The 16,990-nt window shown below is 46.7% G+C and overlaps 1 protein-coding gene across 5 annotated transcripts in view; it reads right to left on the bottom strand.

Annotated features, from left to right (window-relative positions):
• RUNX2 (RUNX family transcription factor 2) overlaps nt 1–16,990 on the bottom strand; it is a 330,028-nt gene that overhangs the window by 69,010 nt on the left and 244,028 nt on the right. The window lies entirely within an intron of this gene.

Raw genomic sequence — 16,990 nt, 5'->3', positions numbered from 1 at the left:
AAAAGGTGCAAGGAATCAGGCTGAGGTCAGGCACTCGGTGTCGAAAAACAATCTGCTTAGATCTGGGGATGTGTCATGTTTCATTGAGGTACGCATTTAACTTCAGTGAAGTGTAACGAAATGAGAATAAACATAATCTTTCCTCTGCCTAGCACAGGCCGTTTGCGTATACTCAGCCTGGGGGAGCGAAGAGGGTGGGAAGGCAGGGGAGAAATACTAAGGACAGAGCAGAACTGAGGGTTTCAGAGTAGCATTTAAACCAGGATGAGACTGATCAAGAAAGGAACAAGGCCGTGCAGACAGTGTGATCTGGCTTTATGGGGAAAGTTGGGGGGGTTGGTGGCTGGGACTGATGGGAACACAGCAGCCCAGGGCCCAAGATGTGGAAAATGACAGGCGTGTGCCGAGGTGTGTCACAATAAGAAGAGTGGGGAAGACATACCCGGGGCTGACCTTGCAAGGATCCCACAGACTATCCGTCCTGCCTGTGGAGTGATTTATGGACACCTCTCCCATCCAACCCCAGGGTCGGCAAGTTGCATTAAATCTTGGGTGTTCCCCAGGTGGGGCACTCTCTCCCTGGGTGTTGCCTTTTCTTCTTGAGAGAGTGCAGAATAGCCTGAACGCAGACTTTCTGGCCTAAAGCAGTCTTGAGCACCGGCTCGCGTCTCCGTGCAATCCTTGAACGGGTCCCCTTCTAAAGCTCTTTCCAGCTGATCTCACTCCGCTCCTGCACACCCTCCCGTGGCACATGGAGCCCAGCTGTCAGTGGCTGAAGCCACTCAGCGATCCATAAAAAACTTCTGTCGTTTCTTTGGATTTGCTGAGCTTTCTCTTTTCCCTCCGAAAACTGAGAAAGTTACATGAAACTCAGATCTCAACACCCATAAATAAAGTTTTATTGGGACGCAGCCACGTTCATTTGCGCACAGGTTGTCTATGGCTGCTGGCACGGCGTAACGGGGCCAGTGAGTAGTTGTGACCAGGGATCGTGCGACCCACAAATATTTACCATCTGGCCCTTTACAGGAAACGTTTGCTGATCTCTGCACTCTTTGCCCCATCAACCGCACACCCACACCCACACTGAGCCTGGCCAGCCCCTCGTCTTCCTTCAGCTCATCCGAAGGACTGATTATTCCCGCCTTGTACCCCCTGCCCTTCCCCTTGCATAGCCAATATTTTGTGTACTGAATGCACTCCTAAATGTTTTCTCATTCAAGCTAGCCAACTAGCAAACTATGCAACAAACTAGCAAAACTATGAAATTAAACACTAAAAAGCCATCAGGCAATCATTAAAAAATACTCCAAGTGAAAACTGGAATAAGAGACCCACAGTGTTCATATTGGTTATCCATAAGTAGTAGAATTACGGATGCATTCGCTACACTTTTGGTTACCTGTGTTAACAGATAAATTCTTAAAATACAGATTTTTCTAAATGTCCTCTATAACGTGCATGTTCTAAATGTTCTGCAACGGATAAATGTTATTTTTAATGGAAATTTCACAAAAATACGGATTCAGTGGCTTTTACACGAAACGCACTGAGTTAAGCACCATGGAGGATGTAAAGAATATACAAGAAATAATCCTTGCCTCAAGGAAGTCTAAAATTGATAGTTTAACAACAACAACAAAAAAAGGACATGCATAAAGATGGTGACAATCTGCACATTTTGCCTATTTTGGTTGAGTATTCAAGATAGTAACTATTATTTGCTGAGAAATGTGTTTAAGTGTGTCTGCACAGGTGTCTGTGTCTGTAATGCCCGGTCTCATTCCCTCTGCCTATGGGCACCCACTTATTTACTATAAGACCTTGAATATGTCTGCACGTTTTCAAAAATGGAGTGTGTGTGGGCACCTGGGTGGCTCAGTCAGTTAAGCGCCTGACTTCAGCTCAGGTCATGATCTCATGGCTCATGAGTTCGAGCCCCGCATTGGGCTCTGTGCTGACAGCCTGGAGCCTGGAGCCTGCTGCGGCTTCTGTCTTCCTCTCTCCCTGTCCCTCCACCACTTGTACTCTGTCTGTCTCTCGCTCTCAAACATAAATAAACATTAAAGAAAATTTTTTTAAAAAAGGGGGGGTTGTTATGGTTCCAGATTACCTTAAAAAAATGGAGTGTGTGTGTTTTAGTTTACGTTAAAGATATTCTGTCCTAATACCATTCCTTAATTTGTGCATTCTTTTTTAAATGTTTCTATTTCTTTATTTTTATTTTTTTAAATTTTTTTTTCAACGTTTATTTATTTTTGGGACAGAGAGAGACAGAGCTTGAACGGGGGAGGGGCAGAGAAAGAGGGAGACACAGAATCGGAAACAGGCTCCAGGCTCTGAGCCGTCAGCCCAGAGCCTGACGCGGGGCTCGAACTCCCGGACCGCGAGATCGTGACCTGGCTGAAGTCGGACGCTTAACCGACTGCGCCACCCAGGCGCCCCTAAATGTTTCTATTTCTGAGAGAGGGTGCTAGCTGAGGAGGGGCAGAGAGAGAGGGAGAGAGAGAATCCCAAGCAGGCTCCGCACCGATGCGGGGCTCTATCTCACAAACCGGAAGCTCATGACCCAAACTGAAATCAAGGGTTGGACGTTTAACCAACTGGGCCACCCTGGCACTCTTGTGCATTCTTCCCAAGAGTTATTAAAATTTCCCCAAAAGGTTTTGGGCAATCTTCTGTTAGGTTAATTCCCAGATGTGCTGTGGGTTTAGCTGCTGGTGTGAAGAAGGGCTCATCCTCTATCACCTCTTCTAGTTGGTTGTTGCTGGTGGACCATACATCTTGACTGTGGCAACCTTGTTGGGGAAGGGGAAAAGTAAGTGAAACAATCGAGGGGCCTCGTGCAGACCGCTGTGCCACCAACTCTGGAGTTCAGGTCTGCAGCTGAGGTGTAAAAGCCTGGGGTGGGGCAGGGCGGGCAGGGGTGGGGAGTCACCTCTTATCTGTATCGCTGATCAGTGTGTTTCACGTGTTTTCATAACCGAGACCTCTGCAGGCCTGTTCCTCGTGCACCTGGCATTTCCTGACCCTATACTCACTACCCAACCTCACCACAAAAGCAGGTCTGCCAAGGAACCCTTTCTTTCCTTAAAAATCCTCTGCAGAATCTCACTGAGGTTCTAAGCCTGTGATTTCCACTGTAAACCTGTTGGTGAGAAGCCACACTGGCAGTCTCCTCTTGCTCCGTAAGTGGCATTGGTGCCCTCCAGTTTATCTTGGCAGGCGGAACATGGCCTCCAGTATCCCGCAGATCGTATCGGGGGGAACTCATTATTTGAGGGCACACCCACTGGACCAACGGCATCTGGAGGGATCTAGAATGACCCGAGCACCAGAGGGTTCGGGTCTTGGCTGGTCCCGCTTTCACCGCCACCACCTGAGCTAAATCATGTCCTTGGTGGGGGCGCCTGGGTGGCTCGGTCAGTTAAGCATCTGACTCTCGATCTTGGTTCAGGTCGTGATCTCGAGGTGCGTGAGCGTCGGGCTCTGCACTGATAGTACGGAGCCCGCTTGGGATTCTCTCTCTCCTTCTCCCTCTGCCCTTCTCCTTCTTGAGCTGTGTCTCTGTCTCTCAAAATAAATAAATTTTAAAAATCAATCAATCAGTCAGTCAGTCAGTCAGTCAGCCGGTCATGCCATTGGTGTCATAACCCCCTAGTTCTCTGAGAGGTTTGCTGAGCAGGCCATTCTTGGTGGGAGTAAAGCACACTGGACAATAGGTACCTTCTGTCCACATCCATGAAATGGTGGCAGTGAGCTTCTGAGAGGTTTGCCAAAAGACTGTAGATAATCAAACCATCCTTAGCTAATGTTTATGCAGGAGTAAGCAACGCTACCTCTCACAATGGCCGGGCCCAGCTCTTCCCCCCGCAGGTAGCCTTCTTAAGTACAGTTTTCATCCGGTTCTTTCCATAACTAGACCAGTGTCTCCCAATCACAATCACCTGGGAGCTTTCAACAAATGCCAATATCTAGGCCCCACCCCGGGGAAACCGAATCAGAACTTCCCCATCTGCTATGCCAAGACTATCATGTCGGGTCTCTGAGACCAAGTAGGGCACCTCCGTGTATGAGGGAGAGGTGAGGCAGTGGGGTGGAGAGCTTGTCCTCTGCCCCACCCCTCTCTAACCACATCTAAGCCCAAACCACAAAACCAAGTAAACAGGCAAGTGAGGGTTGATGCAGTGATTGGAAGGAAGGGGGAGTAGTGTGGGGAGGAAGGATGAGGAAGAGAGGCCATATTTTATTGACAGCGTCTTCCTCGAGTTCAAAACTCATAGGCCATGATGGAGGGGATCCTTGAACGCCCGGGAAGGAGAAGGCTGGAGCCTGCCAGAGCCCCCGCTGGAGGACGAGCCCCGGCTCAGTCCAGGCCTTAGCTCCCCTTCCTCCCTGCAGTGTGGGCCACGCTCCTTCATCATCGCCGCTGCCCCGCCTAGGCTTCTTGGGTGTTCTACCGGCTCTGGCTGCCATGTGAGGGAATTCATTTCCTAAAGTGCCACAGCCTCAGCAGGCCGTTTTGGGACCGGGCAGCAGGGCGGGCCCCGTGGCTCAGGAGGATGTGAATCCAACAACTACCTGGAGGTGCTGAAGCCTCATTCTGGGGGCACTCGGGCGGGACAGTTTGCTCACTGGGGGTGTTTCTAAGAAAAGAGGAAATCAGCACCCCAAAGCCTCATCTGGCACTTTTTATCTAAGTCGCAAAGGAACAGAAATAACTTGGGGAGCCTGGGTGGCTCAGTCGGTTAAGCGCCCGACTTCGGCCCAGGTCATGATCTCACGGTTCGTGGGCTCGGGCCCCGCGTCGGGCTCTGTGCTGACGGCTCAGAGCCTGGAGTCTGATTCGGATTCCGTGTCTCCCTCTCTCTCTGCCCCTTCTCTGCTCGTGCTCTGTCTCTCTCAGTCTCTTAAAAATAAATAATGTTAAAAAAAAGAGAGAGAGAAAAGAAAAGAAACAGAAATAACTTTGCTTCCATCTCTGGTTTCCTCTTAAAATGACCTCTTTTCCCCAGTCCAGGCCCTCTTTGCTTCCTCTCTGTAATAATAAATACCTTTTCCTGAATGCTAACGTGTGCCGAGAGCATTGTGCTAAGTGCTACCTTCTGCGTTGTTCCCTTCATAGATGACGGAACTGGGCCCAGGGAAACTAGGTGGCTTGCCTCAAATCACCTGGCCAGTAGTTGGCAGGAGACAATTTGGACTCAGGACTGTCTGAGACCAAGGCCAGAGCCTGTGGCCACCACACCATACTGAGAGCTTTGTACACTAGAGTTGTCGGCAGTCGGAGCTGGTGCTCAAAGGCCTGACCATCATCCACCAAATTCACCAGAACTCAGAGCCGCTCGGATCTCAGCTCGAATTGGAAGCCTCCACAGGCTTTGGAGTCAAACAATGACTTGACTCTCCAAGCTTCAACTTCCTCATCTGTAAAATAGGACAATAGTGTGTACTTCATAGGGCTATTGAGGAAATAAAATAATACAGGAGAAACATTTACTACACGTCAGGCAGAGCATAAGAGCTCCCTCACACAGCCATCTTATTATTGATAGTATTAGCATCCGAAGTGTAACCACCAGACATGTACTCACTCATTCAGGGGATATGGACCGGTCACTGAGGTACACGGGTGAACCTAACTAGAACACTGCTCTCAGTTGACTGGTTCCTTTTCTCCTCAGGTAGAAAGTCCACTGTGGAAAGCAAGTTGCCATTGGAAGGCTGCCTGGAAGCTGTCGAATCATCAGAGAATAATGGCAAGTGTCTTCAAGCTGTGACACCTTGAAGCGGCCATTTCTCTTCAAGTACCTTTGAATACTAGAACAGGGCTTAGGATCGCCTCTCCCGTGGACAGGAGAAAATGGGGAGCGAGGGACCAAGCCTCCCTGAGCACTTTCTAGATGTCAGGCACAACGCTCCTTGCTTTCATGCTGGGCAATGTCCCCTCGTGTATAAGATGCTTGTAAGTCACAATGCAGGAAATGTTTTAGGGAGCACCTAACATGCTCTTGGACATCGCAAAGTCACAGCATTAAATAACACTGACTCACCGTGGAAGGGAAGCGATAGCCCTGTGGGGACAGACTCCAGTTTTGGACACAAATCACTTTGGTTCCCATTGTGTCTGTCCCCCTGACTGGCTGTGTGCTTAGAGCAAGTGATTTATTCTCTGTCAGCCCCGGGGCCTTCTTCATCCCCCCCCCCCAAGTCTCAGTAGGGTGTCCCAGCAAATCTAATAATGGCTCGTCTGACTTTAGCAAAAACAGAGCAAACCTCAGGCCCAGAGAGTTCCACAGGCAGTGGTAGCTAGTGAGGACTTAACGTTGTTTTCATTGTGGCGTGCCCATGGGTGATCAACTTGTAACTGTGATGCGTGATCCTGACTTTCCATGTCTGATAGTAACAGAAAGCTCCCTTTTAAAACAAACATTTCAGGAGAACAGAAAACCGACTTCAGTGCGAATATGAGGAGACGACAGGACAGGTAGCAGGTGAATACAGCAAGCATGTTGAGGCGGCATCCCGACGACTGACGTCGGGGAAAGGATGACAGGGCGGCCCCGGTGCCACGGCTTCCGGCCTCCAGTCAGAGACGAGGCTCCGGAAGCCGAAATGCGGTAGAGCCAAGTTCTGAGCCTAGTGCCGCCTCCCCCCAGTGCCACTGCCCTTTCCCAGGGTGTGCCAGCCACACCCGTTCCAGCCACCCATTTTTCAGACCCTGAAGAGACCACCGTGTATCAGCCGCCCTCCTTCGAACAGGTCCTGTGCCATGACTGTCTTTCGTTCCCTGGAGTGACGTCTAGGCTCAGGGAGAAGACCGAGTCCCCTGGCTGAGATCAAGCTGTTTTGTTGAGTCTTCTACAAACTGTCTCTAGGTGTGGCCTACTTTTGTACCGGGCTAACCTCACTCACAGGGTATCTGTTCCAACTACTTCCTTCCTTCGATGGCAATTGTGGCACCTTGCTGCAGCTCCTCATGTTCCAACCACACATCCGAAACAGATGAGCATCTCCTGAAGTGGGAGAGGCCAAAGCCACATGAAGGATTCTGTTTCTACTGTGGCTCTGATGTCTGTTTCTTACATCAGAGAAAGGGGGACTCCAGGCACACGTTGTCGGATAAACAGTATTCGTTAGCACAGCTGTGGCAGCGGGTCCAAGAAGTCGGTGAATTAGCGAAGAAGCCCAGGGGATATGGGCTGGGAAGCGATGAGAATCCTTGAGTTTTAGACGGAGAAGCTCCCTAAAACCACACAGCCCCACCATTCTGCTTCGCACGCAAGGGGAGTGAGGCTGAGAAGTGACTTGACCTGCCCAAGGTCACATGCATCCCAGTCAGAGCACTACCGTGTTTCCCTTTGGGCTTCTGACCCCCATTTGACCTTGGGTCTCATTAAAAATTCTTGCCATGTCTTCTTTCTTCAATGGATAATTTAAAATAGAAATAATAATAAATATAACACCTCGTTGTATATGTGTAGCACCTTTCTTCCCATAAATGGTGTTCTTTCAGCTTGCCCACCCATGCTGCACAGAACGGAAGCGTTTCCACTGTGGATTCTGACACTGGTGATTGACTGGAGCCTACTCTCTGGCCCACACACATACCCCTATCAAAGGTACAGCTCAGGGGACAGGGCTCAAGTCCTACAGGGAGATCAGTTATTAGCTACTTCAGGGAAGTGTTTAAAAAAAAAAAAAAAAAAGCCCTCACACTTAATATATATGAAAAATGTGTTTAGAAAGCTAAATTTTTAACTGTTTTTAAAACCAACTATGTTTCTTTTAACCATCTAATTCATTGTTTCTCCACGGAATAACAGGCCCATTCGTGTTTTTAGTAGTAATTTTGTACTCCTAATAGCAACAGAAGAGTAGCAGTAACAGTAATGACTATCATTTATTAAGCTTCTACACAGAAGTCTATTCAGTATCTTATTTAATCCTCACAAAAATCTTAATGATGGATGCATTACTACTTCACTGATGAAACAAACTAAAGCTCAGAGCCTTTTCTTTCTGACAATAGGGCCGCCTAGGTGTTCAGAGAATTCTTAAGTGCATTAGGTAAAATATAAGAACACTTTTCTAACGTATAACAGATTTGGCTACAAAGTTAAGTAATTTCTCGGGCCTCAGAAATGACCGGAAAGCCCAAATTCAAGAGTCATTAAGGGCTTAAATCAGCATTTCCCACACACGAGGGACAAGACCTGAAGACCAAGATGAGTAAAAGGTCTAAGCAGGGGCCCGTGATAAAGCCAAGAATAATGAAGGTCCACACTGTCAGTGAGTGAACTAAAATCACCTACGCTACCGAACAAGAAGGCAAAGATACACGCCCGGCTTGGCCTTAGCTTGGAGTGACGCAGCAAAAGCAAAAGAAAAAAATACTTCCTATTTCTAATTTCAGATCTGGACCTTCACGGGTTTGGAGCCTGAATGTACACAACCATTATAGCTGAAAGGAAACTCTGAAAATTTGGTTTAAATTGGTTCTATTGTGGTAAAATCATCAGGCACCTGGCAGAAACAAATTCCGACAATCTTGTCTGGAGGAAGGTACGGTCAAATGGGGCCTCAATGAGTTCCTACACATTAAGTTACAAGGAAAATCAATTCTTTTTGTTTTTTTTTTAACCACTAAGCACACAAGGAAGTCAGCCACCCTGAGTGAGTCAACTGAAACAAGAAACTCTAGAATCAGATCTATAGAGACCACAGACACTAGCACTTATCAAACATAGAATACGAAATTAGAATAATTAATATGTTCAAAAATATTAAAGGTTGAAAGTATAGCAAAGAAAAGAAAGAGACTATCATAACTGGTCAGATTTGAAAAATGACTAGATAGAAATTCTAGAAATGAAAACTACGATCAATGAAGTTAGCATTTCAATGATGAAGCTAAAAGAAAATAGATGAGCTGGAATACTGCAGAGATTACGCACACTTGTAGTAGACAAGGAAACAGCAATGGAAAATGTGAAAATATTTAAGAAAACTGAAAAACAGGATGAGAATATTCTATAGTAAACAATAAAGAAAATGGGAAGAAGCAATGCTAAGAGGAATAATAGCTGAGAATTCTCCAGAATTAATCATAGACACCAGTGCCTGGATTAAGAAGGCCCAGAGAAACCCATGCAGAATGAGTAAAAAGAAAGCCATTCCTAAACATATCACAGTAAAACTGCGGAACAACAAAAGCAAAGAGAAGAGCTTCAAAGCAATCAGAGAGAACAAGCAGGTGAATTCTCAAGAACAGCAAGGAAAATCAAATGCATTCATATCAACCAACTAGTATCAATTTAACAACCTAGAATGCTAAACAAGAAAAGCTACCTTTCAAAAATGGGGGAGGGGGGTGGCAAAGTAGCAATTTCAAACTATCACAAACTGAGAGAATTTACCACCAGAACATTCGCATTGTAGGGACTTCTAAAGGACATGCGTTTTAGAAAAAAGAAAGTGAGGGGCACCTGCGTGGCTCAGTCCGTCAAGTGTCGAGTTCTTGATTTCAGCTCAGGTCATGACCCCAGGGTCATGGGATTGAGCCCCGTATTGGGCTCTGCACTGAATAAATGAATAAATAAAATAATGAATAAATCGATAAAGAATTTTTAAAAAGGAAAAAAATAAGAAGATTTCAGAAGGTAGGTCTGAAATGTAAGAGGATTAGTGACATATATTTAATTTAAGGTAAATATGAGGTTAAATATAAATGGACATTGACGGTATAAAATAAAATCAAGAGAGATTTGAAAAACCAAGCGTTCTTTGGGTTTTAAAAATTCAAGAGGCGAGTAAAATCTGGATAACCCCATATAAAATTTGAAGATAATCAGAATTCAAGGATTCTTTGCTTTCTTATTGTTCAGAAAGAGCTCAACTATATTGATAAATTTTCAATTCTATTATGTTAAATAGGCATATCAAAATTTCTAGGGTGACTTCCTAAAGGAAATGGACTACAGGGAAAATACCAAAATTGGGGATGGGGGAATGGAACCACTCGGTTCAAAACAAGGAAGCAAAGGAGAAAAAAAAGCAAAGAAAACTGAAAAAATCAGGATAAATATTACTAGAAAGTACAAAATAAGATAGTAGACATGAATCCACGTAATTCAGTTATTACAAATAATATAAATGGGCTAACCTCTCCAGTTAAAAGATAGACTATCAAAGTATGGCCTGACCCGGAGGGCGTAGTTGGTCCCAATTGAAGAGGAGGAGAAACAAGGTTTGGAAGGCTATCCCAACAGCATCATGTCCCACAGAACTCTGAAAGTTTAGTGAAAGCATTTTACTTTGATTCAACAGGCCGTGCTAGTGAGAAGCATGGGGCAGGAGTCTGCTGTTTTTCAATCTAAGAGTCCTATTACTATTTGAATGAATTTTTGTTCAGCCTATGCATGGGCTATATTGATAAAAATTTTAAAGAAGAAGCAATCTCAGAATAAATAACAATCCTCTGGTTTGAAGATAAATAGAAAAATAGATAGAAAGTTATTTTCCTTTATATACTCCTGTATTGTTTGAACTTCGGACAGTAAGTGTAATTTTTATGATTAAAAACCTCAAAAATAGGGGCGCCTGGGTGGCGCGGTCGGTTAAGCATCCGACTTCAGCCAGGTCACGATCTCGCGGTCCGTGAGTTCGAGCCCCGCGTCGGCCTCTGGGCTGATGGCTCAGAGCCTGGAGCCTGTTTCCGATTCTGTGTCTCCCTCTCTCTCTGCCCCTCCCCTGTTCATGCTCTGTCTCTCTCTGTCCCAAAAATAAATAAATGTTGAAAAAAAAATTAAAAAAAAAAAAAACCTCAAAAATAGGCAATGGGGTACTGTGTAATTTTGAGTCAGGAGGGACTTGAGAATAGAATATTATTTGGAGAGTACACTGCAAGGTGAATTGAGGGATCCGGGGACAAAAACTATAATCAGAGAAGTTTGAACAACTAAAATGATCGCCTGAGCCAGTGTAACAAGTGCAGGATGGAAGAAAAGGACGAACTTCCAAGGAAAGAAGGGACAGAATTTGTTGACTGTTCTTGTTCCTGCAGGTCCAGGGTAGTAAGGGCAATTGAGTAAGTACTTAAAGATGAAGGAAGAGGCCAAAATTACTTAATGAATGATGATGATGATGCCTGTTCTAGTCTGTTCCTGTAGGAGGATTCATTTCTAGCCTGAGCCAGCTTCAGAGAATCTCTGATTTGGAGAGTAAAAGACTCACGGGATATTCAGGAGGGTTCTATCCCTCCTTGGTATCTTTCCCCGAAGTGATTTGGCATAGCCAAAGAGGAAACACCACGATGAGCTTCAGAGCCTCAAAAACACGAGCCAATCTGCTTAGAACGCAAAAAATAAACAAAAACCTTCATGTGCATGTTCTCCCAGGACCCTCCCTAATCCCAGTCCACAACATGGGAAGATCTGGAATGACTGCAGAATTCCAAGGAAATTGCTGGAAGGGAGAGGACAGCATATCCACCACACCACGGGCCCTTGCACGGGGCTGGCAGGTGTAGCCTCTGTTCCCTATACTAGCTTGTTCCTGGAGCTGCATTATCCAGTGGTTAGGTATGAGATCTGAAGCCCCAGATGGCAAGGAATCAAGTACCTGGAAAAGTAGGCACCTTTCTCAGCAATTTTGGTGCCTCCACATGGTTTCCAAACTGTCCGTTTCCCAGGCCTTCTAGAACTCAAACTGTGTGACCTGAACACATTACCTCACCTCTCTGGGCTCTAGCTTCCTCACGTATAAAATGGCGATAGCCACAACAGGCTTTTGAAGAGTTGTTAGCGGGGCTGGATGAGATGATGATACAGAAAATGACTTGGCACAGTGCACTAACTTAATACTTGTTTTTAAAAATTAATTTTTAAACAGAAGATACAGGAGGGGAAGGAAGGGAGAGAGGGAAGGAGATAGGACTAACCATAATAATATAAGGCAGGTGCCCTCTCCCGGGGCTGGGGCAGCAGCGCTGGTCCAGGAGGGTGTTGCTATGGCAACCCTCACCAACATTTTAGATGGGGTTCTGAACCTTGAGGCCATTTGTACGTTAACCCAAATCCCTTCTGAATAGCTAACATTGCTCTAGAGGTTCATCGCCTGCTTTCTGCTAGCATTTCCTGAATTCTGAGTCCTGAGATACGCCCCAAGGGCTAGTGGGGTGCTGAAAGAAATGTGGTCTTCACTGGCTTTGCTGGTTACAGGTACAGAGGGACATCCTGGTGCCAGATCCAGCTTCCATCACAAAGCCTGTCTGCTCCAGTGGCCTTACCCTACGCCCACCCTGGCTCCCATCACTGGTAAGTGACGTGGTTTTAGACGACGTTGTACATGGAGTCAAGACATGGAAGGAGTTATTTATTTTCCCTGACGACTGTTTGTTCTCTGGATAAACTACAATGCTATTTTATTTTATTAATGCCAATAGTGGGTTGCGTTTTCTCACGATTAAGCTTTGCCCCCACCCAGCCCCCCATTTTAGAGTTGGGCTATAAATAGGAGTTCCTTTGTTCCGCGTCTCCTCTGGGCAATAATTGGAAACATAAACTGGGAGACACCCTCATGTCTTTCCATGTCTCTTGGTTGTTTCTCTACCAGCAGACAGTCGCACAAACAAACAGTCTGCTTTGTTTGTGTTTTCTCTGCAGCCACAATTTCTTCCACTAAATGTTTATGCATCTCAGCATCTCAGGACCAAGACGGATGGTATGTTAATATCCGTTTGAACATGTGCACTTAATGTGCCTGGTTAATTGGAGTAATTAGTAGTCTTTTCATTGCAAGGCCGTTGCTGAAATTAAAACAGGGCGGTTATTTCTATTAATGGACTAACTGAAGAATTTTTATTTTGCAAGTGAATTAGGACTCACAGACATGAAATTCTGCTCTGCAACAGACAAACATTCTAGGGACATGGGGGTCTTTGGGGACAGTCCCCAGTCTCATTTTGACCCTCTGTATTTCCATCTATCAATGGTTACAGGGCACAGGGTGATAGAATTTATCACCCAAATCACAACCCTTTTGACAATGAAACAGGGCCCCGTTACTGATTTCATCGGGACCAAGAGTATGGTCACCCAACCTCATGTATGCTCAGCCCCTTACATGCGACATTCACTGTTTGCTTCTATCTGCTCCTCACCCTCAACCACCAGGGAGGGATCATTCCCAGTGAAAAGATCAGGTAACCGAGGCTGAAAAGCTAAGTGACTTGCCCCAGGCCTGCCAGGCAGCGAATAGAGCCATGCTCAACCCCAGCTCTTCTCCAGAGCTGTATTATACAACCACCACACTGACCAACATTCCTCCGGCCAGCCAGAGAGGGCCACAGAAATGAGTGGTGGCATGTGAGCGTGTGTGACAGAACCGGAAGGTTAGAGGGGACCTGAAGGGTAGCCGGGGGGAGACAGCATTAAGGAGCAGGCAGGACATCCTGGCCACGAAGGCTCGGAGGCCACGGCTTGGGCTTCTGAAAGAGGCTGACCTTCTGGAGGGGCTACAAAGAAGGCTGCTCTGATGTCGTGGCCCAGCCTCCTGCTCCTCAGGCGTGGCTATGGCTCCAACAAGCTCCAGCGCTCCTGTGTGGCCCAGGGAGCTCTAATGATAAAGGCAACGGCTGTTGTGACTCTATTTTCTGGAACACAATTTCTGACAAATTCCCGGGCTGACGGGCTGGCCACGATGCAGCATGGTCTATGGGCTGTCAGGGTGACTCCGTGTGTCACCCTCATCCGTGACTCCTCTACCAGGCAGCACGGAGCGTCTCCTTCCTACCTGCTGTTTCTCTCCACCTCCTAACACTCCTTCTCCCCCCAGCTCAAGGTACTCTGCTCTTCTTAACTCATTCCCTCTGATATTTGCATTTCCATCTTTACAATTTGGCGTCCCTGTGAAGTTTCCCTTTGTACATTTCCCTGTTCCTGTGTTCCCAATATTCAGGTATCATCACTCAATAACCATTCGACAGCAGTAATGCCTCTCATATGGAAAGAATTGGTTTTTTATTGATGGCAAATGTTGTGATGAACTTTCATGCCCACTTGGAGCCAGAGGGGCTTTTTATTGGGTGAACGGCACTAAGATGTGGTTCCAAGAAATGTCTTTGGAGTGTGGACTGAGATGTACTTTTGGGAACAGGTCTTATGGACGGTGCAGGGGGAGAAGGCAGGGAGCCTTTGCCTTTATCAAAATCTCATCAATCAAGTTGTGTACTAGCAACATTATTAATAACCCTACAGTTTCATTACAGCTGGTATTTTTCTAAGCACTTCTCTAGAACCCTAAAATGAAGGCAAGGCAGATATTATTATTTCCGGGTTGCAAGGTAAGCAACATTGTAACAGGACTTACTGGCCCCATGAGCAAGGAGTCAGTTGAGAAACAGGTAGGTGTCCTAGGAGAAGGATACTTTTAGCAGGTGTGAAAAGCTGTCCTTGGGAATCATAGATGCTCTCAGAAGATCAAGAGTCCTTCCCAGGCTAAATTCTTCCCAAATCCTCTTTGCTAGGCCAAATACAAGAGCATGGCCACCACACCCAGGTACGGTGTTCATCTCAAAGTCACCTGAAATGCAGTTAAGCATCCTGATATCTAACCCAGATGCGGTTGAAACCATGGGTTATTTATGCCACGAGGATATGATGTGGCAGATGGAATGTGAATGCCACGTATTAACTAGTCTGGAGGCTAGAGCCAGTCTCCATTGGACCTAATGAGAGAAGAGCCAACTTTGGAATATGGAGGTGGTGATGCTAGGGTATCCCATCCACGTTAGAACACAACCCACCCCCGGACTGCTCAGAAGCCAGCCTTGGCACTGACCTTGATAAAATAAGAGAATTAGGGGACCAGATAGGAACTGGTGGTGGGGCTACCACCACCGCCATTTTATTAATATGGAAGCTAAAGCCTCAAGACTGCTAAGGGGCTTACCCTAGCTAGCAAGGTTAGCCAGGGCAGAGTGGTGCTATGAACCCAGGACCCAGACAGAGAAGGTGGCTCTTCACTCAGCCACCCACATCAAATCAGGGGCTTTTCTAGCTCACCCCACCTGACTTTCCCTCTTCCTCCTTAACCCGTTGACTCCCCCTTATTATTTGTCTGCAGCTGGTGCTCCGGGACTCACCGGTCTATCTGAGTTAAGAAGAAGACATCTTTCCACACATTTGGTTGCTGCATGCCCTCACCACCCTCATGCCTCTATCCTTTACTATGAGGGAGCAAAGGTCCCTGAGCAGCAGGCTGCGCCGGCTGTACAGACGATGTTGTAGCTCCGTGGGGAGGTCACATGCTCAATATCCAGCCTGCACTCCCCAAGGGGTGCACTATGAGATGTGTCCCGATCGCTCAGCTTCAAGCCTGTCCTGGTCCCAGACACAATAGGTTACCTAGGACTGGGTTGGAAGGGAAGGTGTTTTTCTGTTTCTAGGCCACTGGCTTCCATTACTCATGGATGTCCCTCGCCACGTCCACAGCCTCCTTGCTTGTGCTACTGAGTGGCTCATAGTGCAACATTTGGGATCTTGAGAGCTCAGATCTTTTGTCCTCTGTGACCTAACGCTCCCTGGCTCATGTTTCAAGGGATGTTTTCCTGCTCCCCCTTTTTGTCTTTTTTGTCTGTCTTGAGTTCTTCATCTGCTCTTTCTGTTTTGCTTGGCTTGTGAAATGTCATATTTCATTCTAAGCCAACATGCGGCTCCTATATCAATTCGACTTCAGTCACAGAATATCAAAGAGAGGGCGTAGGCCATGATTAGCTTCTATAGGCTCTAAGATTGTAGGAAATTCCATCCAGCGAATCTGCAGCTAATTACCCATGCTATATGCAGTGCTCTTAATTGATATTTCACTTGGCAAACAGAGCGACTTAAAGGGACTTTTCTTTCCCCCAGCTTCTCAGAAATCAACAATCTAGTTCTACCACCACCACCATTCGATTAAGGAGGAAGCCAGAGCTACCCGCTGTGGTGGGGCAGTGTGACTATGAAGGCCCTGGTTTCAGAACTGTTACAGTCTCTCAGCTACTAGGCCGGCCACCTCGTCCTCTGTCCTTCCAGCATCTGTCACGTGGGTCTTCCTCAACCTACCTTTTTCAGTCTGGATCCTCCCAGGTTCTCCCGATGAGGATAGCTTACAGGTTGCTGTCTCCTACACCCACGGCCAATGCTCTTTACACAGGAGGGATCAAGAATTAAGTACCTATTGGGGAGCCGGGGTGGCGCAGTCAGTTAAGCGTCCAACTTCAGCTCAGGTCATGATCTGATGGTTCGTGGGTTCAAGCCCCACTTCGGGCTCAGTGTCGACAGCTCAGAGCCTGGAGCCTGCTTGGGATTCTTTGTCTCCCCCTCTCTCTCTCTCTGCCCTTCCCCCCGCTCGCACTCTGTCTCTGTCTCTCTCGCTCTCGAAAATAAGTAAACATTAAAAAAAATTTAAGGGGTGCCTGGGTGGCTCAGCTGGTTAAGCGTCCAACTTTTGGTTTTGGCTCAGGTCACGGTCTCACAGTTCATGAGTTTGAGCCCTGCATCTGTGAGCCCTGAGCACTGTCAGTGCAGAGCCCGCTGGGGATTCTCTCTCTCCCTCTCTTTGCCCCTCCCCCACCTGCTCTCTCTGTCTATAAATAAATAAATGAATAAATAAGAATTAAGTACCTATTCTGTGGCAGACACCACGTTAGGCACTTTGTATGTACCCTCACACACCGTATACATCAGGCAGTAATGTATCTTCACCGCGATCTTACGCAGGAGCTATGAACACTGAGCTCAAAGAGGGTAATGATTAGCCAAGGTCAATGAAGGATTCAAATCATGTTCACCTAATTTCAACAGCTGTGTGCTGTCTACTAAGTTTTCTCAGGGAAATGATTTCTGCAAGCGGCCCTTACCAAGCACAAGAACTTTCGCCATAAGCCAGGTTTTCTCCCTTACCACTGCATTGAGCTAATTCTCTTTCATCATACTGCTGAAGCTTA

Source organism: Felis catus, chromosome B2 (assembly GCF_018350175.1).
Source record: "Felis catus isolate Fca126 chromosome B2, F.catus_Fca126_mat1.0, whole genome shotgun sequence".
Taxonomy (NCBI): Eukaryota; Metazoa; Chordata; class Mammalia; order Carnivora; family Felidae; genus Felis; species Felis catus.
The sequence above is the reverse complement of the archived record's forward strand: the minus strand, read 5'-3'. Positions and strand labels throughout refer to the sequence as shown.